Source organism: Heterocephalus glaber, unplaced genomic scaffold, assembly GCF_053883595.1.
Source record: "Heterocephalus glaber isolate CG9 unplaced genomic scaffold, H.glaber_assembly_v1.0 deba00001662, whole genome shotgun sequence".
Lineage (NCBI taxonomy): Eukaryota > Metazoa > Chordata > Mammalia > Rodentia > Bathyergidae > Heterocephalus > Heterocephalus glaber.
The window spans coordinates 15009735-15037493 of NW_028258403.1; the positions used below are offsets into that span (position 1 = coordinate 15009735).

The 27759-nt window shown below is 39.1% G+C and overlaps 1 long non-coding RNA gene across 1 annotated transcript in view; it reads right to left on the minus strand.

Moving 5' to 3' along the window:
• LOC110346243 (uncharacterized) overlaps positions 1 to 26007 on the minus strand; it is a 44746-nt gene extending 18739 nt beyond the window's left edge. The window contains exons 1-2 of the long non-coding RNA XR_015445763.1: positions 25598 to 26007; positions 20841 to 20925 (exon numbers count right to left, since the gene is read on the minus strand). This is a non-coding gene — a long non-coding RNA (uncharacterized LOC110346243). The remainder of the gene's footprint in view (positions 1 to 20840; positions 20926 to 25597) is intronic.
• Between the last annotated feature and the right edge of the window lie 1752 nt (positions 26008 to 27759).

Here is a 27759-nt window from a genome sequence, read left to right on the forward strand (position 1 = left end):
ATTTGACCCAGCTATTCCCCTGCTGGGGATCTTCCCCAAAGAATTAAAAAAATCATACCACAGTGATATATGTGTACCCACATTCATAGCAGCACAATTTGTAATAGCTAGAACTTGGAAGCAGCCCACTTCCCCATCAACTGGAGACTGGATAAAAAAAAATGTGTGTTTTCTTTTTAAGAAAATGGAGTACTAGTCAGCCATAAAGAATGAGAAACTAGAGACATTTATAGCTAAATGGATGCATATTGAGGACATACCCTTAAGTGAAATAAATAGGACACACATGTGTAAACACTGAATAGTTTCTCTAGTGTGCGAAACCGAAAGTGTAAATCAGGACTAAAAAGTATAATAGATAATGTGAAATAGGAAGAAAAGGGGCAAAGGGGAAGGGGAAGTAGGAAGGGTAGGTGTTAAGAAAGAAGGGAATGGAATTAATGTGAGAAAAAGAAAAAATGGAAACAAAATCTTTGTAAATAGAGAGGGAAGGAGGGATTGAAGGGAGGGCAGGGGAAGGGGGAAAAAATAAGAACCAAGATGGATTATGCAAAGCTGCAAATTTCTAATGATGAATGTCATTATATTGTATACCTAAAATGTACCAATAAAATTAGTTTAAAAAATATTATCAAATGTGGCCCTTAAAGGGGGAGCTATTTTAGCTATGGTCATCCAGGAAGGTGCCTCTACATAGGTGTCAAGTAAATGGAAATTTAATTTTATGCAACGATCAGGAGACAAATAGTGGATTCATAAGGCTCTGGAGCAGGAATGTGCTGGGTATGTTAGAGGAACTGAAAGAAGCCCCAGTGAGCAGAGTACCTGAGAAGGGAACTGCCAAGGATGAATCTGAGACCTAGGCATGGCCCCAGTCAGGAAGGGTTTGAAGGCCAGGGTCAAAAAAATGCTGAGAAGGCAATTTTAGTATCTAAATATTATTAGAGGAGCACTCTAATAATTATCCTAGTGCAAGGTAGAATTGGCTCTGGAAAGATTCACCAGGGAGTTTCCTAACCTTGGAATTTTTCAGACAGGAGAGTAACAGAACTGGATGGAAACCCTGCAGAGGAAACTCAAGCTTTTCATGAGGTTGGAGTAGTTGACATTTATCTCCTTTCTAAGCATATCAGGATTCTGAGAGTTTCTGTGATATCCCTGGTTTTCTCTTTTCTCACAGTTTTCTCTCTTCTTTTTCTATTCTTAAATAATCTCTTTCTCTTCATTACCCTCACCCATGTGATAGTATAGTACTGACAATGGTTTATTCTTGTCTCCACTGATAGCATTAAAGGCCAAAGTTATCTAGTGTTTATATGGAAATATCTCTCCTTTCAGCAATACTTGTTTCTATGTAGAGCTTACAGGACCTGTCATTGGACCCTGTTTGACCTAGGAATTCCTGAGAACAGGAGCCACATCTTTTCCCTACTGTGTTGTATTCTGGTTCAGAGACATGGCTCCACTAGGCACTCAATTAACAGGTGAGACTAATATGCATTTACAGGCTGTGTTTGCAAAATGGCTAATTGGTGACAGCATGACTTCTTGTTAATAGCTGAGATCTAGAAACAGAGAGCATACAACTGGCCTGAGGAGACAAGATGGGAAATTGATTTGGGAGGCTTCCCTGTCTATGAGTGAAAGCCATAATTATTGATGGGATCGCAAAAGCATAATGCAATAGAGTGTTCAGAGGGGAATGGAAATAAAACATCCTTGAGATTTCTGGCTTAGGAACACTTTCAAAGCTATAGGCAGACACCATCACACAATATTAGATTTATAGAGAAGCCAGGTAGGATCTGACACAGAGATGGAGAGGGAAATGGGAAGAGGACAAAACTCTCAGAGTTGATGACCAGTGATGAAGCAGCCCAGTAGGGGAGCTGGGAGAGAAAAGATAAAAAGAAGTTGACACATGCTCAAGTCCTTTTCTAAACCAGAAACTACTATATGCGTCATAAATTTTGCCTTACTTAATTCACAGCAGCTCTTTGGGTTAAGAACTTATTATTCCAGCTTTGCATTTGTGGAAATTAAGGCTGCTCAGAAAAGTCAAGGAGTTTCTCCAAAGGAACCCAGGTAGACAGAGCTGGGATTCAGAACCACTCTGATCGCGCAGCCTCACTTCTTTGACTTCATCTGAGAAGTGAAGTTCTCCTGTTCTCACAGACCATTGGTTGGCAGGCCAGGAGACACCAGGAGGTCTCCACTTGAGGGGAGGATGTGCTTTCTTCCATGGGAACAGGCCCAGCAAAGATGTTCTGCTCTTGGTTGAAAAAGGGAAAGGAGATTCGCAGGGGTCATCATTCTCTTGGCTCCTCCCCACCCCCACATTGCAGCTGCAGCCAAGCTAACATTGTTTGTTTTAGTGCCACGTCTTATCCAAATAATATCCCAGTGTTTCCTCAAAGGAAGACATCAGTGTGCTTAGCTTGGATGCCTTTTCTTTCCAATTTCTTGTTTCCTGGGATCCACGTTCTCCTAACACATTTCTCTTCTGTACACAACTACCACACTTATTTGGGAAACTGAAATTCTACACAAAGAAGGAAGATGCCAAAATGGTTTCTCTCTCTCTTTTTTTTAAGCTACCATGGATTTACTTTGAGACAAAGTGGTTCTGCTTAGATGCATTGCTGTAGAATTAGATATCAGGCATTAAGAATCCTAATTACAGCCAGGTGTGGTGGTGCATGCCTTATAATCTCAGCACTCTGAGAGGATGAGGCAAAAGCATCCCAAATTCAACCCCAGCCTGGCTTATTAACTTAGTGACTTATTGAGACCTTGTATCAAGAAAAAAAGAAAGCAAGGAAGGAAGGAAGGAAAAGGGCTGTCAATGTAGCTCAGGCAAAGGCCCTGGGTTTAATCCCCAGTACCTAAAAAAGAGTCTTAATTTTTGCTCACCATTTATATTTAATAATTTTTTTATACATGAACAAAGAAAAACATTTGCAAATGGGGTGGGGGGTTAAGCAATTAAAAAATACCAACAAACAGGAGTTGATTTTCTTCTTTTAAAATAAAATCAACAAATCTATTTCACATGATAACTAATTCATTTTATTCCTTGCTTTCCATAGTCTTGTTACAGTAGGCATATAAAGTGCATTGATAAAGCTGTTATTAAAAAATGAGTTCTAACAAAAAAAATTACAAAACAGTAGCCAGGGATGTAGCTCAGTGGCAAAACGTCTGCCTTGCAAGCACAAGGTCTTGAGTTTGATCTCTGGTACCGCAAAAACAAAAAAGCAACAACAACAAAAAACCAGTGGATAATCTCTATGTAATTCCTGAGTTTAGAATACACCAATAGCCAGTAGAGAATGAAAGTGCTAGCTGAGTTATGCTAGGTCCTTAAAGAAGTTTCTCTTTTCTAAGCCTTTGAATGTCAGTCCTGTGCTCCTTCACAGTTAACCAACATGGCCCCAGTTCTGCCACTCAGTTACTAAGTGTGTGAGGCTTGGACTCTCTGGATCTCTGAGTTTTAGGCTCCTCACCTATCCTGTGAGGGGCACAAGACGTGTCAGATTCTCCCAAATACTACCTCTCATGGTTCTCCGTAAACTTTACATTCTACCAATTTTCCCCCTTCATTTTAGGGCTGCCTGGTGTGTGGACTGCTGTGGGTTGAGTGTACCCTCTAAAGGCTCATGCACTGAATGCCTGCTACTCTGTGTGGCAGTGTTGAGGTGGTTGCAGCTTGAAAAGGTGAGGCCTAATGGAAGGTGGTTAGGTCATTGGAAAGAGGACTCCTGCCCTTGAAGAGAATTATGCAGCTCCCAAGGGACCCCACTTAGTTCCCTCGAGAGGGAGTTGTTATAAAAAGAGCAAGCATGGCTCCTGAATCTTTCTGGCTTCCCACCTCACCATGTGTTCTCTTCACTCTCTTGATATTGTGATGCCATCACCATGAGGCCCTTTTTGAGAGGTAAACAGATGGGGCTACCTGATCTTGAACTTTCTACTGTCAAAACTCTGAGCTAAATAAACCTTTTTTCTTTATCAAACATCCAGGCTTGGGTATTTTGTCAAAGCAACAGAAAATGGACTAAGACACAAGCAATGCTAGGATTTTGTAGGAGACACATCTGGTCTACTGGTGCTTTTCTTTTTCAGATACATATGCTCTACCCATAAAACACCCCACTACTGCCCATACAGGGCTCCTTTTTCAGCAGAACTTTTTTCTCTCTAACATGACTCTGATGTCATAAAAGTTAGTTATATTGTGAACTTAAAGATCATGGCTCAGTTTTATTTAAACTCTGACAATAAATCATTTCACATACAAAATTATCTAGAATTTGGGCTGGGGATGTAGCTCAGTGGCACAGTGCCTACCTGGCAAGTGCAAGGTCCTGAGTTCGATCCGGAGTACCACAAAAAAAAAATCTAGAATGTATTTCTGGTTTTGGTTGCTCTGATTCTTTTGGTTTACAATTATTTTTATTTGTTCTTTTACATGAGTGATAATAATATTGCTTCTCAGCCTTTTGGCTAAGAGCAAGTGAAAATAATAGTAAACTAGTCACAGAACCTATATTTGCATAAATTTTGTGGTGATAAGTGTTCATTTGATGAACTTTGGTGATTTTCTTCAAGGCAAAATACTCTTGGAAAAAGTTAGAAGTTTATCTTTAATTCCTGTTTTAGACATGTTATAAACTTGCAGATTTATTTCCCAGTTGATTCAATCTGCCATCTCTAAATCTTTAGGGAGAATTACAGAAATGAAGATAAAATCTTGGTAATTTATTCAATTTTATCACTTCTACTGATCCCATAAAAAGACTCCATCTGTCAAATTATCCTTTCTTTAAAAAAAAAACTTTTCATCATTTTCTTTATATGGGTATGTTGAAAATGAGTAGTTTAAGTATCTGTGTCATGAAAACTATTGACGTTCCAATAAAATCTGTTCTTTTTAAATTAGCTGTTCTTTAAGCCTCTTTTGAGAGGAAAACTTCAGCTTCTATCATTTGCTTATAATTTGCTTGTGCAGCATGGGATTTATTGCTTTGGGTGAATATATTATGGCATATTTGAGAAGTGTAGAATAAAATATTCTTATGTTAACATATACTGTGATTTGGATTCCAATCCATAATCAGTACATCTTTCTCTTTAAAATATCTGCCTAATTTTTCTTGAAAGCACAAATGGTAAGAATAAAAAGAAAAGAGACTTCATTGAATTCCATCTTTGATCATTTATTTTAACCCTTGTTTCTGTAATAGTAGGCTGTGTGAATGCTCATGCACCTAAGCATCTGAGCTCTGTTAGACAAAGACTGCCTGCTCCCATGAGGTTTGTTTTCTAATTTTAATTGAGTCCTCATCATACTAATCTTTGGTTAGCACTCTCATTTTCTTAGTGCCAGAGCTTCACTTTTCCCCTTAAGGTCCCACCTTGGATTGTGAGATGAAATATAGGACACTTGGTTAAATGTGAATTTCACATAAATTATTATTATCATTATTATTATTATTTATTGTACAGAGGATTAAACCCAGGACCTGCTCACAGGGCTACACCCTAGCCTTTTTTATTTATTTATTTTTTTTTTAAATTTTGAGAGCACTCATTAAATTGCTCAGTTGCCCAGACTGGGCTCAAAATTGGGATCCTCCTGCCTCAGCTTTCCAGAATGCTGACTCTACAGGTATGCGCCACCATGCCTGGCACAATGAACAATTTTTTTGAGTATGCTCCATGCAATATTTAATGTGTTCTATATTTTTAGTGCTAAATTTGACAACCCTGCTCCTAATCCCTCTTCTTCTCATAGCTAACTTTGTCTCATAGTAAAAATTTGTCCTATACTTCTTGCCATCTCCTACACATTTATTTACCTAAAAATATAACCATCCCCCTCTCCCCCTCCAGTTACTGGCCTTAACAAGACTAGACTCCTTGCTGAGCTCCTGACCACCCCTTCCCTGCCATCTACTGTGTTAGATGTCTGACCCCAAGTGCAGAGCCATAGACTGTACCACAATATGAATGATCTACAGAGACCATGGATGGAAGGAAAAGCAGGTTGAAATGTATGGAACCAGAAGCCAGTCCATGGAAAACTCTTCTGAATTTTATAACTCATGCAAGAAAAAAAGCTGATAGTTTTCTCAAATTTAACAACAATCTTAATCATGTACAAGGCATTATCAATAATTGTTGTGATGCTAAAAGAAATCTTTAATTATCAATTTTTAAAAGTTTAAATGAGCATGCAGGAAGAAAGATTGAATTATCTTGTTTACCCAATGCCAAGTACAAAACCATTGTTAAATGAAGAGGTGATTAACAACTACAAAGCCAAAAATTGGGGGAAAATTATTTTGAGGTATTTTTTAAAAGCCCACTTTTTAAATTATGCAATTTTCTAGATTTTGTGATGTTTGTATAAGTTAACTTTTTAAAATTTGTAATTCCTGTCATTTATTTTCTCATTTAAAATAAATATTTGTGTGCCTGATTTTGTATGTATAATTTTGTGTTCTTTCTCTTAAAATGGGTCCCCCACCATTATATGAGCTTCAAGGTCCCTTCTAAACCTGAATTCATCCCTAGAAGGGAATACAGAATAGGAATTGCAAACCAAGTCATCATCCCCAAGGTGGGGAGCTTAGAGCGCACATGGGATGGAAAGGTAATTTTCTAGGTCAAAGATCTAACAAATCTCTTGGTGGAAGCAAGATGTGAACTTGATAAATTCCAGAGAGGAAAAGCACATGCCTTTGGCAGTTCTTCCTGGTGTTTCCTCCAGGAATATTCCTGGAGTTCTCTTCATTGACAAGTCAGGTCCATCTTGGAATAAATGGCTCCTCTTCCTCTGCTCAGTCTTCAGGTTATATTCTTCAGTATTATGTCCTTGCCCTTCTCCTCTTACTCCTTACAGTTAAAAATTAACCACATGATCTCACTTCCAAGTTTTTAATTTATGACTACGATCAAATGATTTTCACCTCTACTTCTAGGACTCACCTTTCTCCCAAGCTTCAAGCTCACTGACATGTTTTTTGAGGCATTTCCCAGCTCACAATGACCCCTAACTGCCTCCCTCCATCACAACAGAAAGACCTCATCAGCCATTTTGTGTACCTGCCTCTCAGCCCCAGCTTTTTGGGTCAGGGGCAGCTGTCTGACCAGGCTGGGTCACTCAAAGCCCGTTTCTTGATCAATTTAGAATTGGGAGAGAAAGCGAAAGATCTATTGCCTTAACCTTCCTTAGAGAGCTGTGTTAAGATTGAGTTGCAAGGCAAGACTCCCCATAGCAGAGGGACAGGAGAACCAATGTGCAGGGAAACCGAAGAGCTGGTAGGTGCACAAGGAGAGGCAGAGGTGACCAACAGGCAGAACAGGTGCCTGCTCTGTGTCAGAACTCTCCCTCCCCCAAATCTCATTGACAAGATACCTCAGTACCCAACAGCAAATTTCTCCTTTGATCTTAAGGTAGTGGGAGCAGGTTTCTGATACCTGATACTCAGAAAGGTACATCGGTTAGCTATAGCCACCATGTCACTGTAAGCTTAGATAAATCAACCCAAAAATATGATGAAAAGAATTCCCTGTTCCAAGCAGGAAATCCCATCATTAGAATGTTTTAGGGGCATCCAAGAATTTTTTTCCAGGTAGAATTTTTGAAGCTCACTTCAATTTGATTCAGAAAAACTACATTGTTAAGCCTCGTGTCAGCTGCATTACAGTCATTTGGATCACAGTCCAGCTGTTTTTTTATGGATATATAACTTGATGTAAATTGGATTTCTTTATAGAAGATTTAAATTAGTCCATATGCCCTGCAGTCATAGCATGAGCTACAAATTGATACAAATTATCCTCATAGGGTATACCAATAATAATTATGAGAAAAAAATTTCTAACTTGGCATCTTATATTGGACTATACATAACAATCTCTATTTAAATTTTTAAAAACTGCTTTTACCTAAAGACATAACATAGTATTGTTTTGATAACCACCATTTTCTAAAATGACTGTTCAACTGCATCTTAAAGAACTTAAGAATGTGGAGAAAAATTCCCATAAATATAAAGTGTATAGTAGAATGGTTAATTTGAAAAGTTTTTGAGAAAAGGAAACTTTAAAAACTCTACAAGATAATGTGCTAGTATATATATCGCAGCATTATCTAAAAATTAGAAACAAATTAAATGTCCAATAATAAGATGTTGGTTAAATAGATTACAGGATACTGTGGAACTTTTTTTTTTTTTTTTTAGTACCAGGGATCGAACTCAGGACTTTGTGCCTGCGAGACAGGACCAGTGCCATTGAACTACATCCCAGGTCCTCTGTGCAACTATTAGAAGTGATGACATAGTTTCATAATTGTTAATATGGAAATAATTCAGTGGAAAAAACAGAGGTTAGACAGCAGCAGGTTTCAATCTCACTGTTGCAAAATAAGTAAATAAATACTGTATAAGTCTGAAATATAAAACGGTAAATGTTGCATGTAATAGTGCTGCTTTTCTTTGATTGGAACCATTTCAATTTCCATATTATCTTTTTGGATTATCTGATTTTAAAACAGTGCTTATATTTTTTTCATAGAACCAATAACAATATTTTCATTTTGAAAAATCTCTTTGAAGGGTAGATTCAAAGCGTTTTGATGCAGAAAGAAAAAGGGATGATTCCCTAGTCCAACTTTCATCCCCTCCAGTATCCCTTACTGCCAGTGCTGGAATGCATTCTGGAGGCTTCTGACAGATGGTCACTCATACCTAATTAACAGGGAACTTGGTGCTTGTCAAGTAAACAAGATAATTCTGTTGGCAGCAGAATTCCATTTAGAAAGGGAATAGAGTTTGGAGAGCTATGGAATGCTTTGGAGCACTCTAAGTATGGTGAAATCCCAAAACATGGTGTACCCTCACGCCAAAGTATCTGAGAAAAGGAGAATAATGTGTGTCCTTCACGAAAGGAGTGGGAGAGAGGTTTGCAGAGGAAGGTGAGGGGAGAGCGCATTCAGTGGGACAGAGAGAGGCTGAGCCCCCCGCCACCATCTCTGAGGGGGGTAGAAGTCTTTCTGCTAAGACTCCATAGGACTCTTTTTTGTTTTGTTTTGTTTTTCCTGTGACCTTAACAGCTTCTTCTTACCTTTGCTCTACTTTTTTTTTAATTTGTGAAAATCAAAGTTGGGGATGAGTTTTGTATGTGGATTGATATGTAAAACAGACAAAGCACAATTTAAAATCGGCACCTGGCTGGGTGTGATGGCACACACCTGTAATCCCAGATCCTCCAGAGGCTGGGCAGGAGGGTTACAAATTTAAGGCCAGCCTGGGCAATTTAGTGAGACTTTGTCTCAAAAAGAAAAGAAAAGAAAAGGGCCAAGGATGTAGCTTAGTGGTCAAACATTTGCCTAGCGTGAATGAGACCCTGGGTTCAATCTCCAGCATCACCACCAAAAACAGAAGCAGGCATAGGTTGTCTTCATTAATCAAGAAAAGAATTTGCTAGAATCTTAGGGACAGCTCTGTGCTTTGATGTGGCGAAAACCTAGGGATGAAGATAGTCAATCTCACTTAGATGTCAGTAGATGGAGCTCCGGGTGACACCTGCGCTACAGCAAGCCAACCCCCTATTGTTTCCTGTCTCTGTTTCCTTCTATCAAAATCAGTCTCTGTTTATCTCCATTGGTTTGGTTCTACAAAAAGGAGTCAGTTTAATCCATGTTTTACATGAAAGATAAAGGAAGGATGATACTTGGAAATATTAAACCACAGTCATTTCAGTCCCCGTAAGTGCCAGTGTCCTCTGACCCCCCACCCCCAGCCCGAGTGGGTGGGTTCCAGCCCTTCCAGGAAAGGCTGAATACCTAACTAGAGCAAGGCTGTCACTCACCACAGAAGATCAAACTAAATTTCTCAAGTTCACAGAAAGATAATTCCAGGCTTTGTGAGAAAAAAGGTTTTGCCCGAATTTAAAAACTTTCCTTTTCAACCCTTGAAGAACAATCCTTGGAGGTCTGAGGCTAGAGCCTTACTAGAAGACTGTCTGTGGTCTCCATGTGGCCCCTAAAGTTCGTGAAGACCTTGTAAGGGGTATGTGGTCACTGCAATTTTAAGGAAACAGTCTGCGGGATTGTTGACTTCCACGTGTATTCTCTCCTCAAATGACTCTGCCTCTGGAATTTGCTGTGATTTACCCATCCTTCTCCTCTCCATCCCACCTGCCTTTTCCAATGGTTGGGTCTCCTATTTTACAAAAAAAAAATCGTCCCCCTCACCATCCAGATTCTCCCAGCAGTGGATGGTCCCAGGGGACAAAAGCCTTCCAAGGCACTGAATGACTGACTCTGATGGAGGTTGTTTCTGAGGGCCAGGGGACCTTATTTCATCCAGGCTGCCAAGTCATACCCAGCTTTGTGCCTCATTTGCTTATTTTCGTGTCTTTTTAAAATTTATTTTTTATTTTTGATCTTTGTGTCTCTATATTGGAATTCAGATGTGATATGGTTATCATGATGACCCATGTAGAAATACTCATTGCAGTTGAAATATTAAATTAAGAGTTGTCCTGCTGGGCAGGGTGGCACACACCTATAATCCCAGCACTCTGGGAAGATGAGGCAAGAGGATTGATTACAAATTCAAGCTTAGCCTGGGCAATTTAATGGCTTAGTGAGAGCCTCCTCAAAAAATAAAAAAGGGCTCTGATGTAGCTCAGCATGATGGTCCTGGGCTCAATACCCAGTAGTACAAAAAAGAAAAAAAAAGACAAACAAAAACACAAAGACTTATCCTAAGAGAAAGATCCCTGAATTAGCTGATTAGCTGACAATGAGAACTGACTGCTAGCTAGGTTCTGAGCAGACATTACCTAAATATTGAAGGGGCAAAATAGAATGTCCTGGGCTGGGGATTTAGCTCAATGGTTCTGTTGCCTGCCTCAAAAGCTCAAGGTCCCGAGTTTGACCCCTGCCTGATACCAAAAAAAAAAAGAATGTCCTGAAGTTTTAACAAAAAATATAATCAGAGCACATATATAATATAAAATAGACTAGAGATTACATTTTGTAATTCCTAAACATGCAATAACAAATTTTAGCTGTCGACTTTAAAATGTGCAAGTTTTTAAGAATTATAAAAAAGTACATGAGAAGAACAGTTTTGCGAAAAAATCTGTGTCCAGAGGCAAGATAAGATAGAGGCATTTTTGATCAGACATGAGGTTGAAGTGGGAAAGGGAGGAAAGGTGGCAGTGGGAGGTCAGATGTTGATATGGGAGCTTCCATTTTCCTCTGCTCTGGAGCAAGCTCGGGGTCAAAGAGACAGCGAGGAGTAGGTAGTACTGGAAATGAGCAAATACATTTAGAATAATCTCAGGTACAGGCAATTGTCTCTTATGCTCCAAAAATAGTAGCTCAGGAAAATTTCAAGCATCTTAGCCCCACTACAACATGGAATAGCCACAGGGCAGTGGAGACTGTGGTCAAATACTGTTAGATAGAGAAAGCACGGAGACCAAACAGGCCTGGTGTCTCGTGTGGCCTGCACTGAATAGTGCAGCATTATGATGTTCACAAAAATGAAATTCTTCTTCTTTCATATCACAATCATTAGAAAATTGGTTCAAACTAATCATTTTTGGGCTACACTCTGATACTTTCATCAGATCTTTTACCTCCCAATTCTTGAGAAAATAGCCTTCTAAGTAGTGCCAACACAGCTATTCTCTGGAAAACCAAATGTGTTCGTTTGCAGTCAAAGTTTGGGAATTAATCTTCATCTTTGGACTAACACTTATTGGTACTGTTTATTTATTTAATTTTAAAGTTTACTTTATCTGTACATGTGATCTTCAAAATTAAATTCAGTTCAGTTGTCACCTTCTCCTCTAATAGCTTAAACTTATAAGTAATATTTTCCCTTCGTTCCCTCCTTTTCAGATGATGTCTGAATTTAAAAGTTACTGTTTTAGTTATCTACCGATGCATAACAAATTATCCCCAAATATAGTAGCTTAAAACATCCACATTTATGACTCACGGGGGCTCAGGGATCTGGCACATCTTAGCTGGGGCTCTCACCTCAGAGCATCCAGAAGTTCCAGTCATCCAGAGCTGCAGTCATCTCAAGGCCCCACTGGAGGAGCATCTACTTCCAAGTTCCCTCACTTGGCTATTGGCAGCACCATGTCCTCACTAACTTTTGACCAGAGACAAGTCACTTCTTGCCACTTGGGACTCTCCATTGGGTTACTCACAAGATGGAGACTGGCTGCCCTCAGTTTCTTACCATATGGGCCTCTTAACAGTGCATCTCTAAACGTAGCATGTTGCATGATCAGACAGAAGGCAAGAACAGCCAGGGAAAGAATGTGAACAAATAGCCCAGTCTTTTGTAATCTAGTCTCAGAAGTCACATGCTGTTGTTGCCTTGGCCATATTTTGTTAGAGCCAAGTTGCCTTGTGCAGCCTACACTAAAGGTGAGAAGATCGCACTAGATAAAAGGGTGTGTTTGAGGAGACAAGACTCACTGGGAGTAATGGGAAAAGCTGCTTCCATAGCAACTTTAAGGAACCCTCTTTTTCCAGGGTTTATCTTGAATCTCAGTTTAAGATTCAGCTCTACTCAGTTACAGAGTGGGTGTATCCAGTGTCACCCAACTACATAATGGCAGAATTGGAAGTAGAATCTAAGTCTCCAGGGTTCTTGGTCAGTCCTGTTTTCTGCTACAGACCATGCTTGGTTAGGTCTCCAGAGCATGCACAAGGAGCCCCAAATGCCAGGCAAAAAAACCATTTGGACTTCTAACAACAGGTATCAAGTTTTTTGAGCAGGGGAGTATTAAGAAAAAAGTGATTTTTTCAAGAAAGATTAGTGTGCTTACTATTTGTAAAATGGATTGGAAAGGAAAAGATTAGAAATTACATTATTTCCTATTTATTTACAATGAGCACAGTTATGGGGGGTGTGTGTGTGTGTGTGTGTGTGTGTGTGTGTGTGTGTGTATTTTTTTTTTCTTTTCTTTTCTTTTTTTCCCAGTATGATACCGGGGATTGAACTCGGGACCTTGTGCTTTCAAGGCAGGCGGTAGCACCACTGAGTTAAATCCCTGACCCAGAGTTTTATATTTTATTGTTAAGACATTCCATGTAGCTGGTCATGGCGGTGCATGCCAGTAATCCCCAGCACTCAGGGAGGCTGATGCAGGCAGATTAAAAGTTCTAGCCAAGGGCCAGGGATTTAGCTCAGTGGTTCCGGCACCTGCCTCATAAGCACAAGGTCCTGAGTTCGATTCCCAGTACCAAAAACAAAGTTCTAGCCAAGCCCCAGCAACTTAGCAAGACCCTGTCTGAAAAACAGAGGGTAGGGCTGGGGATATAGCTCAGTGTGAAGACCCTGGGTTCAATCCCCAGTAACACATACACACACACTCCAAATTTTTAAAGTCTAAATAAAATGACATTTGAGAGCATTATTTGGGCCAAAGATATATCAAATAAATGATTACATTAGAAACTCTATGACCAAATTGATGTTAGTCCACACAATATTTTCAATATTGTTGAATTCTAGAGTTGAACTGAACTCTAAAAATTATTTCCAAAGAATATGCAGAGATTTTCAGACACAATGTTTTCTGTTAATACCACAAATTTCTGGGAGATGAAGACCTGAAAAGCCTGAGAATCTATTATAGTCTATAAAATGTTGTAGAATATTACCCTGTTAAGCTTTCACCCCCAGCCATAACAACACACAAACTTGCAATTAAATGAGTAGCAAGTTGTGGCAAAGTCTTTTAATTCTCCATCAATACCCACCCTCGCCTTCTTGCTTTAATAATATGTTTTCTGAAGCTTAGCTAGGCACCTTACTCAGTTAAGAATACATTTCCTAGCCTCCCTTAGAGTTGGATGCAGCCATAAGATGAAGTTCTGGCCACTGGGTGTGAACAGAAATAATGTGAGTCATGCCTAGTTGTGTCCTTAACAGGAGCAGGCACATCCCACTTATTCTTCCCTTTCTCACTGGCTGGCATGCAGATGTGGTGATAGTGCGTGGGAATAGCACCTTGCAGGTGGAGATGAAAGTTCCAGTAACATTGCTGGACTATCTATCTCTAGAAATTTCCACAAGAAATTCTTCTGTAAGTCACTAAATTTTGAAGTATCTAAATTAGAACAATCTCTGTAACTTTGCTACAATAACTTGTCTACCTTTTCTTTCTCCGTTCTCTATACAAGGAAATAATAGACAGATACATAGGCAAAAGTGATAAGGAAGAGGGATGTATTGATTCATACTAATTTCTTGTTATCTTCTCCTGTTTACCTGTGAAACCACCAGGATCATAATGATAGTAGCCTACTTTTTACTATTTGACTTTATACTCAAGCTCTGATTTATTAATGAGCCAACTGTGATTTTAAGTTTCCTTCTCTTAGGTTGGACCAGGGGTGACACCTAGAGATCCAGCCACTAGTATTCTGTTTAACATCTGCCTCCCTAGGGAAAAACCAGCTCGATTTATACTGTTTGCTAATTTTATGGTGTAAATACTCCCACCAAAGCTGATTTTAAATTAGCAACTTGATGTCACTGAACATAAAGTCAGCCACACCATCACTTCTTGCCAGCCAGTACTATCCAACTCCAGAATACCACTGAGATCTATCAAAACCCAGGATCTCAGCCCAGTGCTCTTCTGATTCCTTTTCACTGTTACACTCAAGGAGAGGATATTTGTTAATAGTGAACAGTAAAGACAATGTTTGGGGTGGTTCTGGTGACCTTTGAACGTGGCCCCACATTCATCTGATTTATGATGCCAGAGCAGTGAAATTTTATCCTTTGGATAAAGGCAGTACTTGACAAATTTATCTACACAATAAACATGTGGGAGTTTTAAGAACTAGCAATGCCTGGGCCCCAGCCTGAGATTCTGAGTCAATACACTGGAGTTGGGTATATTAAAGCAGACAATTTTAGAGTACAGCCAAACTTGAGACCCACCGGTTTAAAGTAAAAGAGCTCTTTTTTTTTTTTTTTTGGACCAGGGATTGAACTTGGGACTTTGCGCTTGTGAGGCAGGTGCTGGAACCACTGGGCTAAATCTCCAGCCCCAAACAGCTCTTTTTTATGTGACAGGTGGTTGGTGTTATTATTTTTACTTTCAGCAGAATAAGGAAAAGTCAACCAATATAGCCTGGTAAGAAGGGAAGAAGTAAAATGCTAATGCTAGGACAATTTCCTTGGTGAAAGATAAAAGTTGAAGAGAAGTATCTGTATTCTTTCTCCTGTAAGGATCCTAGAATCTTAAGTATTATCTTTTGAGTCCTTAAAAAGCACTAATGGTTCTTCTTTCTTGATTGGGAATTTTAAGTGAGCAATGCTGAAATCCTAGGAAACTGTTGTATATAAATCATTTCATCTGTGCTATATTTTGAGTCTATCTAACCTGATATTATTCATCATAAAATCTAGTTCAACTTCTTTCCATCTACAGTATAATTGCATTTATTCTTATAAGCAGATGCTAAATTTACTTTGTTAAAAAATCAGTTGTCAACTATGTCTTGTATTTTTGACCTTAAATTAACCCCTTAAGTAAGTTATGGTTAGAACTTTACTGCCTGATAAGGTTGCTTATGATGAATCATTGTCATGCTGTAATCACCCACACAATAATCTATATAACTCAACACATAAACACACAGTTGATACAATCAAGATGATAAAAATCTGCTGAGTCTGGCCGGGGACCAGTAGAGCAGAAGAGGACCTGCCTGAGATGAAAGAGGACCACAGGAGCAAGCTCCACAGTGTCCAAGTCAAATGCAGTTTCCCGATCTACAAACATGAGGGAATAAGACAAGTGACTTGGCTCCCTTTGACTTTAATATCTTGATAAAATGTCCTGAGACCAACCACTAGTGGCATCAATGAACTCTTGAGTTCATTCCCCTAGTTTTGGCAGATAAACGCTGAAGATAAATATAGATTTCTAGATTATTTTCTCTGAGTTTATATTCCCTCTAGATCAGAGTGAAAATGAGTTTTATCTTCAGGTGTAATCCTATTTGACTACCAGTGGCCTCCCAGTGCACTGTGTTGAAGCCAGCTCCAATCTTGGTGGGGGTTAAGAGAGTCATGATTGAGAAGTGCTGATTATCTTGGGGCTGGAAGGAAGTAACGATACAGGGGCCCTGTGCCCCATTCCCATTCCCAACTTCTTCACTTGGATCAATCTTCCCTTCATCACTCAGTAGATACTTCTGAAGTGAAAGCAATGTAGGGATTCTTTATTCTGCCATTTTCTACCTGGAAAATTTTATCCATTGTCAAAGCAGTATTTAACCTAAAGGTAATTAATTCAACAACAACAGCACCGACAAATTAGATATTGAGTCTTTGACAAGCAGCTTCAATGTAGGTTGTGTCTTTATAAGGATCAAACAACCATGAGTGGATTCATTTGAACAACTAATCTATTTAAAGAAAAAATTGTTACTTACTACTGTTTTGGCTAAGACAAAAAAAAAAATGCTTTTAGGTGCTTTTTTTTTTAAGCCAGCCCCATTAGACACAGCCTAAACGATAAGAGAGATCAGGACCTTCCTTCTCTTCCACCTTCTTAGGTTGGGATGGCTGTGGTTTTCTCTTTAGGCCATGAAACACCACAGCATGATCTGAACAGTAATTAACTACTTTAGGAGTTAATCTAGCATGTACTTTGAACCAGAAGCAATCCCATCACTAATAGTTGCTTGGCAGATTGATTCTTCCTTATGGCACTTGAAACTGCATATAGTAACCGCTCTGAAATTTAAAAATCATCTGGGGTATTCCTTGTTCCACATTCAGGGTTCAAACAACTAATGACTTGAATATGTTGTGTGTGTGTGTGTGTGTGTGTGTGTGTGTGTTCCAGGGTGGGGGCAGTGTCTTGAGAACTGCTGTTTGGATAAAAATCACTTCTCTTCTTAGTGTAAAAATCTGAAAATATCTTATCTGACCAAACTCTAAAAATTGGTTTCAAAACTAGTCAAGCGAAACCAGGTGTGGTGGCTCACACCTGTAATCTTAGCTACTTGAAAGGCAAAGGTAGAAAGAGCAAGAGTTCAAGGCCAGCCTGGGCAACTTAGGCAGACCCAATCTCAACCCAAAATAAAGTGAAGAGGGCTGGGGAGGTATCCCAGAGGTACAGGGCTTACCTAGCATGCACGAGGTCCTGGGTTCAATCCCCAGTACTGGTAAACAAAAGCCTACAAAACCAGTAAATTGATACTATGTTGGTATATGTGTTTTAAGTGGGTACTCTTGCACACAGGAATTCGGTTTCAGGACTGGATGCCTTCATGTTGATGTGGTTGGTGCCATTATGTGTCATTTGTAAAAATGTTGTGACTACTGTCTTCAGAGCAACAACTTAGCTTATGAATTGACCAAACATTTTCTCCATCAACGGATTACACTTTCACACTGCCTTCATATGCCTTCTTTTTGTGCCTGTTACCTTTATGTGTTCCTTAGACTGTTCTGCATACCACCCTTCTACACTTACTCAATTTTCTGAGCTTGAGGGGCTGGTGAGGACAGATCTTCTTTTATTTTCTTTCATCTTCTCCAACATTTTAGTTTCATTTAGCCCTTGACACACAAAGAAGTCCTCATTAAAGGGTCTGTGAATCAACTGTCACAATGGTTGTGTTTAGTTTACATTACCTATTTATACCATCTCTCTTCAAAAACTGGGGGTGGTTTTCAGCTATGTGAACTATCTATCAGTCAATATAAATAACTGAATTGTCAAATAGACCCCATGTTATAGTTTAGATCAAGAATGACCCCCAAAACTCTTATACACTCAGAGGCAGGGCTTTTGGAAGATGCCTGGATCTTGGAGGTGCTATACTTATCAGTGGATTCGTGCACAAATGAGTTTAACATCTGAGTGTGATGTTAGGAAGTTGGGCCCAGTTAGAGGTGGGTCACGGGACGTGACGTAGAAAGGTCTATCTCTCTCCCCAGCACCACACCCCAACCCACTTCCTGGCTACCATAACATAGCAGCTTTCCTCCACCAGTCCCTTCCACCGTGGCCTTCCTGCTATGAGTAGGAACAAGACAGTTGAACTACCTATGAGGTAAAATAGACCTTTTTGGCTATGGTGGGGTCTGTGGAGACAGAGGCAAGAGAGATCTCTTTTAAAAAGTTCAAATTGTAGCACATACCTATAATCCCAGTACTCTGGAAGACTGAGGCAGGAAGATTGTTTGAGGCTAGCCTGGGTAACTTAGTCACTTAGGAAGATCTTGTCTCAAAATTTTAAAAAGTTAAAAAATGGTCGGGAGGGCCGAGGATTTAGCTCCGTGGTTCTGCCACCTGCCTTGCAAGCACAAGGTCCAGAGTTTGATCCCCAGTATCAAAAAAAAAAAAGGTCTGGAAATATAGCTCAATAAGGGTCCTGGGTTCAATCCCCAGTACCTATCACCAGAGAGAGACAGAGACAGAGACAGAGACAGAAAAAAACTAATCCTGGTGTCTGGCTATCTATAAGGATAAGGATAGAGTAAGTCAAGGGGAAATTTGAAGATGGGTAAACTAGAGAAGGACCAAGGATAGAAATAGGGGAGTTGTAGAAAAATCTGTCTTTGAATATGTTGAATTTCAAGAAAGAGTGAGCAATGTAAGGTGGTAACATGGTAGAAGCCCAGTTTGAGGAATTAATGAGATCTTTCTTCAAAACCTGACTCTAAGTTTTTTAGGCTTACTACCAGGATGACAGTACCTGGCCCACATGAATGTGAAGCTGATTAACTGTGGTAAGAACGTGGAAAAGTTTCCTTGGAGTGCCATCCAAATGCATGCTTTTGCTATTTTACAGTGCGTTTCTCCTCCCAGCACCATATGATGCTGAATAAGTATTAAAAATGTAAACTTCCTGCACATAAATTTCACTGCAGTATGTTTTGAGATAAATCACTTTTGGTGGCAAGGAGCCTGGTTGGGAGGCTGCAGCAGTAAAACAGGTAAAAGGTGATGATGAGGATCCAGCCCAGAGTTGTGACAATTTAAGTAGCACTAAGAAGACTGATGTGCTTTTCAGGAGGACGAAATGGCAGAACATGTTGATTGATTGGACATGGGAAGTGAGTAGGAAGGAGGATTGTAGGATAATGTCCAGGTTTCTGGTGTGAATAACTGATGAACTGGGGCTTAAATCATTGAGATAGAGAAGACTGAAGGAGGAGTGAATTTTATCAAGGAGGAATATCATGAATTTAGTTTTGGACACTGTGGTTAGTAGAATAATTCTTCCCTCAAAATATCTATTTATATTCAAATCCCCAGAACCTGTGAATATATTACCTCATGTGGAAGAGGGGCTTTGCAGATGTGATGAAATTAAGAATTCTGAGGTGAAGCACTCATCCTGGACTGTCTGGGTGGGCCCAGTGTAGTCACAAACATCCTTATAGTAAAAGAGAAAGGCAAGAGAGTAAGTTTTAGGCTGTTGGGAAATAGTAAAGATGGACTATTGCTCACTTTGAATGTGGAAGGGGCCACAAGCCAAGGAATATAGTCAGGCTCTACTATCTGGAAAAGGCAAGAAAATGGATCCTCCACTAGAACTTCCAGATGTAACCCATCCCTGCTGACATGCTTATTTTAACCTAGTGAAACCTAGGTTAAACTTCTGACTTCAAGAACTATAAGACAATATGTTGTGTGGTTTTATGCCACTAAGTTGGTGAAAATTTTTTATAACAACAGCAGAAAACTATTATAGATATAATTCAGTTTCAAGCATACAGGAGTTATCTCTTATGGTTTGGATTTGAAATGTTCCTCAAAACCTATGTGCTAAAGCTTGGTTTCCAGCTGCCAGGCTTTTGGGGATGTGACTGAATCAGAAGGACTCAAATTTCATCATCAGAAGATGGTATAATTTGATAGCATTATTGGGATGTGATAGAAACAGGAAGTAGAGCCTTGGAGAAGGGAATGGGTCATGGTCACATTTGACCTTGAAAACTATATCTTCTCCTCTGTCTCTTCCTTTCTCTGCTTTCTTTATGCCATATGTTGAGCAGCTTTTTTCCACCACACCCTTCTGTAACAATGGTTCTGCCTTTCTACAATCCTAGAAGCAATGGAGCCAGCCAACCTCTGAAACTGAGCCAAAATAAATCTTTCCTCTTAAAGTTGATGTATGTCAGATATTTTGTCAAAGTGACAGAAAGCTAACACATCATCCAAGTAAAAATCAGGAGGGCAATTTTATATGATAGTCTAGAATGGAATTATAAATTTGGAAGTTACCGGAACATGCCATATTTAAATAACATTGTACATTAATATCTCTGAGATCAGACTGTGTCTTACAAATAATAATATAATCATTATTGTCAAGCAGAGGTTACATTGTCTTTGTATGTCCAAGTAAATGGACTGGAAAAATCTGACCCTTTGGAAATTTCAGTCAATAAAACATTTAAGGACTATTTCAGCAAAGTATGTGATTTGTTCTCTGAAGACTTCTGTTAACAGGTTTTGGAAAAATCAAAAAAAGGCCAACATCAAAACTTTGAGTGGGTGTCAATGACTTGGATGAAAATCTGAAGAGACCTTAATAGAAAAATCTTTTAAGTAATACTGATTTATCAATACTCTTGATGGAGCAAGAGACAATATTGTGGTGGAGAAATAAGAATAAAGATAAATTTGCATAAAAAAGTAACAGCGAAGGGTTAGATACTGAAAAATATTTAGTAACACTGTATTAGCTCTACAGTGAAATTCCTGAGGCAGCTAACTTATGAAAAGAAAAGATTTATTTTACTCACAATTTTGGAGGTTCAAGGGCACAGCACCTCCATTGGCTCAGTTCTGCCTGTGTCCCATCATGGCAGATGGCAATGGTGGGAATATCTGCAGGAACAGGCAAGTACATCTTCAACCAGAAGCAGAGAGGACTGGATGGGGCCAAATGCAGGTTTTTATAACAACCCCTTGAGAGACTTGCTAAGGAATCCTAGGAAAACTACCTTGCAAGTGCCCCCACCAGGTGCCACCCCACTAGGGCCCTCCTCCCAAAGGTTCTACCACCTACCTGTGGACCAAGCCTTCAATCACAGTGGACCCTTGAGGGGCCTTCAATCAACAGTCAAATGATGGCAAATATATTAATCAATGTATTTTACTTGTATTTCCTTTTTATTTATTTTTTATTTTTTGGTGCCAGGGATCGAACTCAGGACCTTGTACTTGTGAGGCAGGCAGCAGAACCACTAAGCTAAATCCCTGGCCCTGTATTTCCTTTTTATACATGTGCAACAGTCTAAAAAAGCTTTTTCAATACTTAGGAAATAAAAGTTTTAGGTGATAAGAAGCATCACGTCAACCTAATTGATACTATGTTTCACTTTTGTCATTTAGTAAAATGATTCTCAGCAATGAGAAAGTAACTAAGACCTATCTTAGACCCAGCTGATTATAGACTGAAAACTCTACAAACTGTGAGCCAAAATGAACCTCTCCTCTTTTAAGTTAAAAGTGTCAGGTATTGTGTCTCAGTGACAAAAAAACTAAGACATATTTTGGTACTAGGAAGAGGTTGTTGCTGCTATGACTACCTAACCATGTGGTTCAGAAGCCTTTGGAACTGGTTGCTGGAGGACTTTGGAAAAGTTTGGAGATGTCAGCTGAAGAAGCAGCCCTAGAATGTTTTAAACCAAGCTTGATGGGAGATTCTGGTCAGAGCTCAGAGGACTAGAATGCTGATTTAAAAAGCAAATAGAAAAGAACAGGCTTAGGAGGTTTCAGCTGGAAACAAGGACTCTTGGCAGTCGGACTCCAGGACATGTGTGTTATGCTGTAGCAGAAAATTGCCTTAAATCTCAGAGGAGACACTGGATTTGCACTTTTCAGAAATGCTGAAACTGTTAGGACTTTGGCAACTCTTAGAGATGAATTAAATGCATTTTGCATAAACAGATGTGCATGAGTCTTTTGGGGGACCAGAGGCAAACTGCTATGGTTTATATGTAGATGTTGCCCCAAAGCCTCATGTCCTCATAGGTGGGGCTTTTGGGAGGTGATTGGGTCATGGCAATGTGATACTTACTCATCTCATTGGTCCCTGAGGATTAGAGCTAAATGTGATGTTGGGAGGTGAAGCCTGGTCAGAGGAGGAGGGTCCTGGGAAGCATGGCCTGGAAGGGCATATCTCCCTTTCTCCTCCTTGATTTCTCACTGCTTCCGGCCACCATACCATGAGTTCTTTCTCCTTTGCCATGCCCCTCTGCTGTGCTGTTCCACCTTGAAGCCACCTAACTATGTACTGAAACCTCTACAAACCATAAGCTGAATAAACCCTGCCTCCTTTAAATTGTGGGTGTCAGATATTGACAGGAAAGCAGGAAGCAGAGAGAAATCAAAGGAAGAGGGAGGGAGATATACCCTTGCAGGCCATGCACCCTGTGATCCACCACCTCTAACCAGGCTTCACCTCCAAACATCACATTTGACTTGGGTCAATCCATTGATGAGTATCACATCCCCATCATCTAATCACCACACCAACATTCCACCTATGTGTGCTTGTAGCTTTGAGGGGACATCTTTATATAAACCATAACAATGATTAATTTTACAAGTGAATGATGTCATAAACTTGATGGTCTTTGTAGATATGAGAGGAGTAAGATGATTCAGAGAGAAGACAAAGACTAAGAAGAACAGAAGATTCAGGGGAAGATCTTCAGAAATATTTCATTTTGGATAATTCATCCCAAAGAAGTCACTGAAAAAAGAAAAAATAATATATTGCATAGTGGAGGTTTACTTTTATGGGGAAGTGAGATGGACATGGACAAATGTCAGAAGCTGGACTATAACTGTGAGTCCCAGCCCTCTGACAATGGCCAGCACACCATGTTTTACACCAAACTAGAGACAAAGCATATCATTATATGATATGGTTGCAGCTCTGGTGAGCCAACAGCTTTAGTGTACTGAAAACCTTTTTCTTTTTCCAAAAGGGTGTACTTAGCATGCTGATGTCTCTGTGTAATCTCATGTTTATACTTACCAAGACAGAGAAGGTAATTGGATCATTTCTATGCCATCCAATATGGTGCCCTGTTATTGGGGGGAGAGTCTCCTATAGTTCCACCTCATGGTCCTTTTTGTTAGATATGGCTTCGTTTGGCTCAGGCACAATTGCCTGGATTATTAGTAGCTACATGTATGACATATTATAGAACCTGATTAAGAAATAATTATCTGTAGCTACTTTCCCCAGAGGCAGACTATGGGTATGATGGACACTTAGAACTTTATGGATTATTCAGAACTACATAATCTGGGAAGGGATATACATTATATAATAGAGAGAGAGAGAAATCTAAATATGTAAAATTAGTGAAATTATTATTCCATCATTTTAGTATATTCACTCAGAATTTTATAAACATTTTAGAGGTAACAATTACTACCAAGAATAACAAGTGACAAGATGGAAAAGGAAGAATACTGTACTAAATATAACTACCACTGAAACTTCATAAAATATATATGTATATGGAAAATTATAACAGCTGTGTAGGGAATGAGATTATGTGTAACTATTTTCTCTACATCTAGTGCATGGGAAGATGTGTAACTATTTTCTCTATAGTTTGAATTTTGTGAGGCAATATTTTATTGTTTTGTAATCATGACAGAAATAGGAGAAAATATGACTTAAATAACTGTAATTTATGAAATAAAGCCATTAATCTAACTTTTTACTCCAATTGTAAACTACCAAAATATAAAATAATTAATCAAAATTATAGACAAGTGATCAATAAAGAAATGTGATTTAAGTAAATAGTGCTATAAAATGGACTCATAATGACCTAGAGTAGAATAATCAATTTGCCCTCATGTTTCTTTGGTTTTTTTGGTACTGGGGATTGAACTCGGGACCTTGCTCTTGCAAGGCAGGAGCCAGAACCACTGAGCTAAATCCCCAACCCTCCCTCATGTTTGTTTCATTAGAAATAAATTTGTTGCCAGTACAATGGTTCTTACAAACCAAAATAGAAGCCAGGCAATCATAGCACTCAGGAGACTGAGGCAGGGGAACTTCCGTGAGTTTGAGGCCAGCCTGGGTTGCACAGTGAGACCTCGTCTCAATAAAACAAAATCAAAATAGATTGTTGTATAATTTTTATTAATCTTGACTTCTTCAGAGATCTCAATGCACTAAGATTTCCTCTACCTTCTTAAACAGGATATAGAGAACATAACTTTTCAATATGAAGGGCTCTAGTTATTAAGTGAATAATTATATACTTACTTTCTTGCAGTAATAATATTCTTAGGTTAATTAAATACCTAGTTATTATGTTTATTATTATCATTACTAACACATATTAATTATAAAAATTACTGGGTCTCACTATGACATTTCTCTATCATACTTTGGTCATGTCCACCTTCCCTTCTGCTTTCTTTCATCCTCTCCCCATCCTCTTTCCCTTCCCTAATCTTTTAACTTTCTGGCCTTTTTTTTCAAGTTTCCATGTCTAAGAGAAAACATGCAATATTTTTCTTTGTCTGGCTTACTTTGTTTAAAAGTTACTTTTTCCTCCAGTCCTATCTATTTTCTTACAAATGATATGACTTCATTCCTTATGGTAGGAATATATGTATATATCATATATCATAATTTCTTTATCCATTTATCCACTGATGAACATCTAGGCTCATTTCATATCCTTGCTATGTGACCAGTGCCACAATAAATAAGGGTGAGCAGATACCTGTTATGTGCTGACTTCATTTCCTTCAGATACATACACAGGAGTGGAATAGCTTGATCATATGGTAGTTCTATTTTTAGTTTTCTGAGGAAACTCTATACTATTGCTGTACTAATTTACATTTCTACCAACAATGTATAAAGGTTTCTTTTGCTCCACATCCCTGCAGAATTTATTGATTTTGTTTTTTATAAGTCATTTTTCACATATTTATTGGCTATTTGTGCTTCTTTTGAGAGGTGTATGTTCAGATCATCTGCCCAGTTTTTGATTTGCCTTCTTGTTCTTTTAAGTTTTTGAGTTCTTGTAGATTTTGGATATTAATGCCCTATCAGATGAATAGCTGGCAAAGCTTTTCTCCTTCTCTGTAGTATATCTCTGCTCTCTGTTGGTTATTTCCTTTGCTGGAATTAAGCTTTTTAATTTGATGTAACATCATTTGTCAGTTCTTGCTTTCATTTCCTGAGCTTCTGGAGTCCCATTCAGGAAACTGTTTTCTATGCCTTTTTTTTTTTTCTGGTACCAGGGATCAAACTCAGGACTTTTCACTTGGGAGGCAGGCACGGTGCCACTGAGCTGAATCCCCACCCCTCTATGCCTATATCTTGAAGTATTTCCCCAATGTTTTCTTCTACTAGGATCAGAATTGCAGGTCTTAGGAAACATCTAATCATTTTTATGAAACAATGGCTCCAGATATGATTTTGTCTTTTGTATTTCTGAATATTTTTCTGTGTGTGTGTGTGTGTGTGTGTGTGTGTGTGTGTGTGTGTGTGTGTGTTTATACCTACCCAGCTCTTCCATCCATGTTGTTGTAATGGGAAAAGCCATAGCTGGAGAATATGATTCCCTTCCCCCATAGAGCCGTAAATGTTTAGGACAGGAATGAGCATGTGATTGCGACTGGCCATTCAGTTTCTTCTCCAGACTTTTGAACTGAAAGGAAAGGAAGGATAGGGGAAGGTGATCAGTCTTTCTCCAAATGGCTAGACTTCCCAAGTGAAAATCCTGAGAGTGGAGTGGCTGAAGACTATTTCAGTCCTGTGAACTCGGAAGCAGAGAAGGTGGTGAGAGAAAACAGAGCAGATGCACAGGAAGGAGAAATGAGGTGAGACCTGGCAGCTTCCAAAAGCCTGAGTCTAGTCCCTTCCTGAGGCCCAGCTAAGCGTGTGCCCTTAGATTTCGTGGGATACTATGTACCCTAAGGGTAATATTAGGCAAAACATTTAAAGGGGCGGAGGAGGACAAACAGCTGGTACATGTGCCTGGAAGTCCACTGCCATTCCAAGCATAGCCCTTTTGTTATGAAGCATAAAGTTCTCAGAAATCCCTAGGGGATGAGCTGAGCTGGTTAAGGCATTGAGGGGGCATACGGAGGTCTCAGAGGAACAGGAACAAAAGTACTTTGAAGTGTAAACAACCAATGTTGCCACCCGAGAGTAACCAACCGTCATCCCTCTTGGTTTGCTTCTAGGAAATGCTGCTTCTTAACTTAAGATAATTTGAACGGTTTCTGATACAACTGTAAGAGTCCTAAGGAATATAGTTTATGCTGTGTCATAATGGGCCATCAATATGCTGACTGAATGTGATAGTAAATTTATTCAAGCTTTAGGAGGTCAAACAAACTTCCAAGTAATTTTGTTGGATTTCCCACCCAAATTTACTTTTCATCCTGATAATTAATCTTAAGGTTAAAAAAATCTGTACCTTTTAATTCAATAAAACCATCAGAAACACAACCTACTAATTATTTTTCCATATTACAATATATGTTCATTGTAAAAATAATAAAATATCAATAAAGCAAAAAACTTAATATATTTATCCAATCAGTCATCAATAAAAAAAAGTTCACACCATTCTTGTATATATATGTGTGTGTGTGTACATATATATATATATATATATATATATATATCCTAATTTTATGCATTTACATAAATCCTAGCTTTTGCAAGAATGGTTTCACATAGGAACTATTTTTTACTTAATATGTTATGATCTTTCCACAAAACCCAGATTTTTAAACCTCTAGCACTGTATTTCATTTCTTGGGTGTGTAGGCATTAGGAGGAAGGGAGGAAGACAGATCTTCAGAGTTGTTTGAGGTACAAGGTTTATGTAGCTCCTTGCTCCTTGCTCACAGTGCAGATCTTATGATAACTAGGTTGACCTTATTTCCAGGCAGAATTATTCATGTCCCCACTTCTATTCTGAAAGCTGCTTAGCTAGTCATGTCTATCTGAGAAAGGATGAATTTACACATTCAGCAGCAGAAACACTGAAGTCAACAAAGTTCACTATTTCATCTCCAATATTAGCTCCTGAGTTGCAAAAATGGAGGAAGACAAATGAGTTATGAAACCTCCAGTATCATTTGGCTTCCTTACTTTTGTCCATGGGAAGTAAAGTCTTTTTAGGAAAGAAAAGCTGTTTGCATAGAATCCCTTTGACTTCCATCCAGAGTATTAAGGTGATGCAAGGATCTGCCAGGTCAAGCGACGAACTGACCACTAGCTGGGGACAAATCGTCCACAATAGAGAAGACACAGAGAGGCCTCAGAATTCAAATGGAGAGGCCACAAGGATAGTCAACATTTGGAATTAAAAATAAGTTAAGCCACTTGAGGCCAGACAGATTTGTGGTGCCTATAACCTCCAGAAAAGACCACAATGGGCTGGGGAAGCTTGGCATTTTGGTGTGCATGGATAAAAGTGTAATGCTAGGGCCAGGGATGTAGCTCAGTGGTGCCGCACCTGACAGGCAAGTGCAAGGTCCTGGGTTCGATCCCTGGTACTGAGAAAAAAAAGTGTAATGTTAAAAATATAAAAGGAGCAATGGTCCCCAGAATTCCATTTTCCATTATCCTCTCTGTCTGATCAGATTCTCAGTTCTGGAAACTTCATATAAGTTTGGCAAATTAGAGTATTTCCAACAGTGAAACAAGTC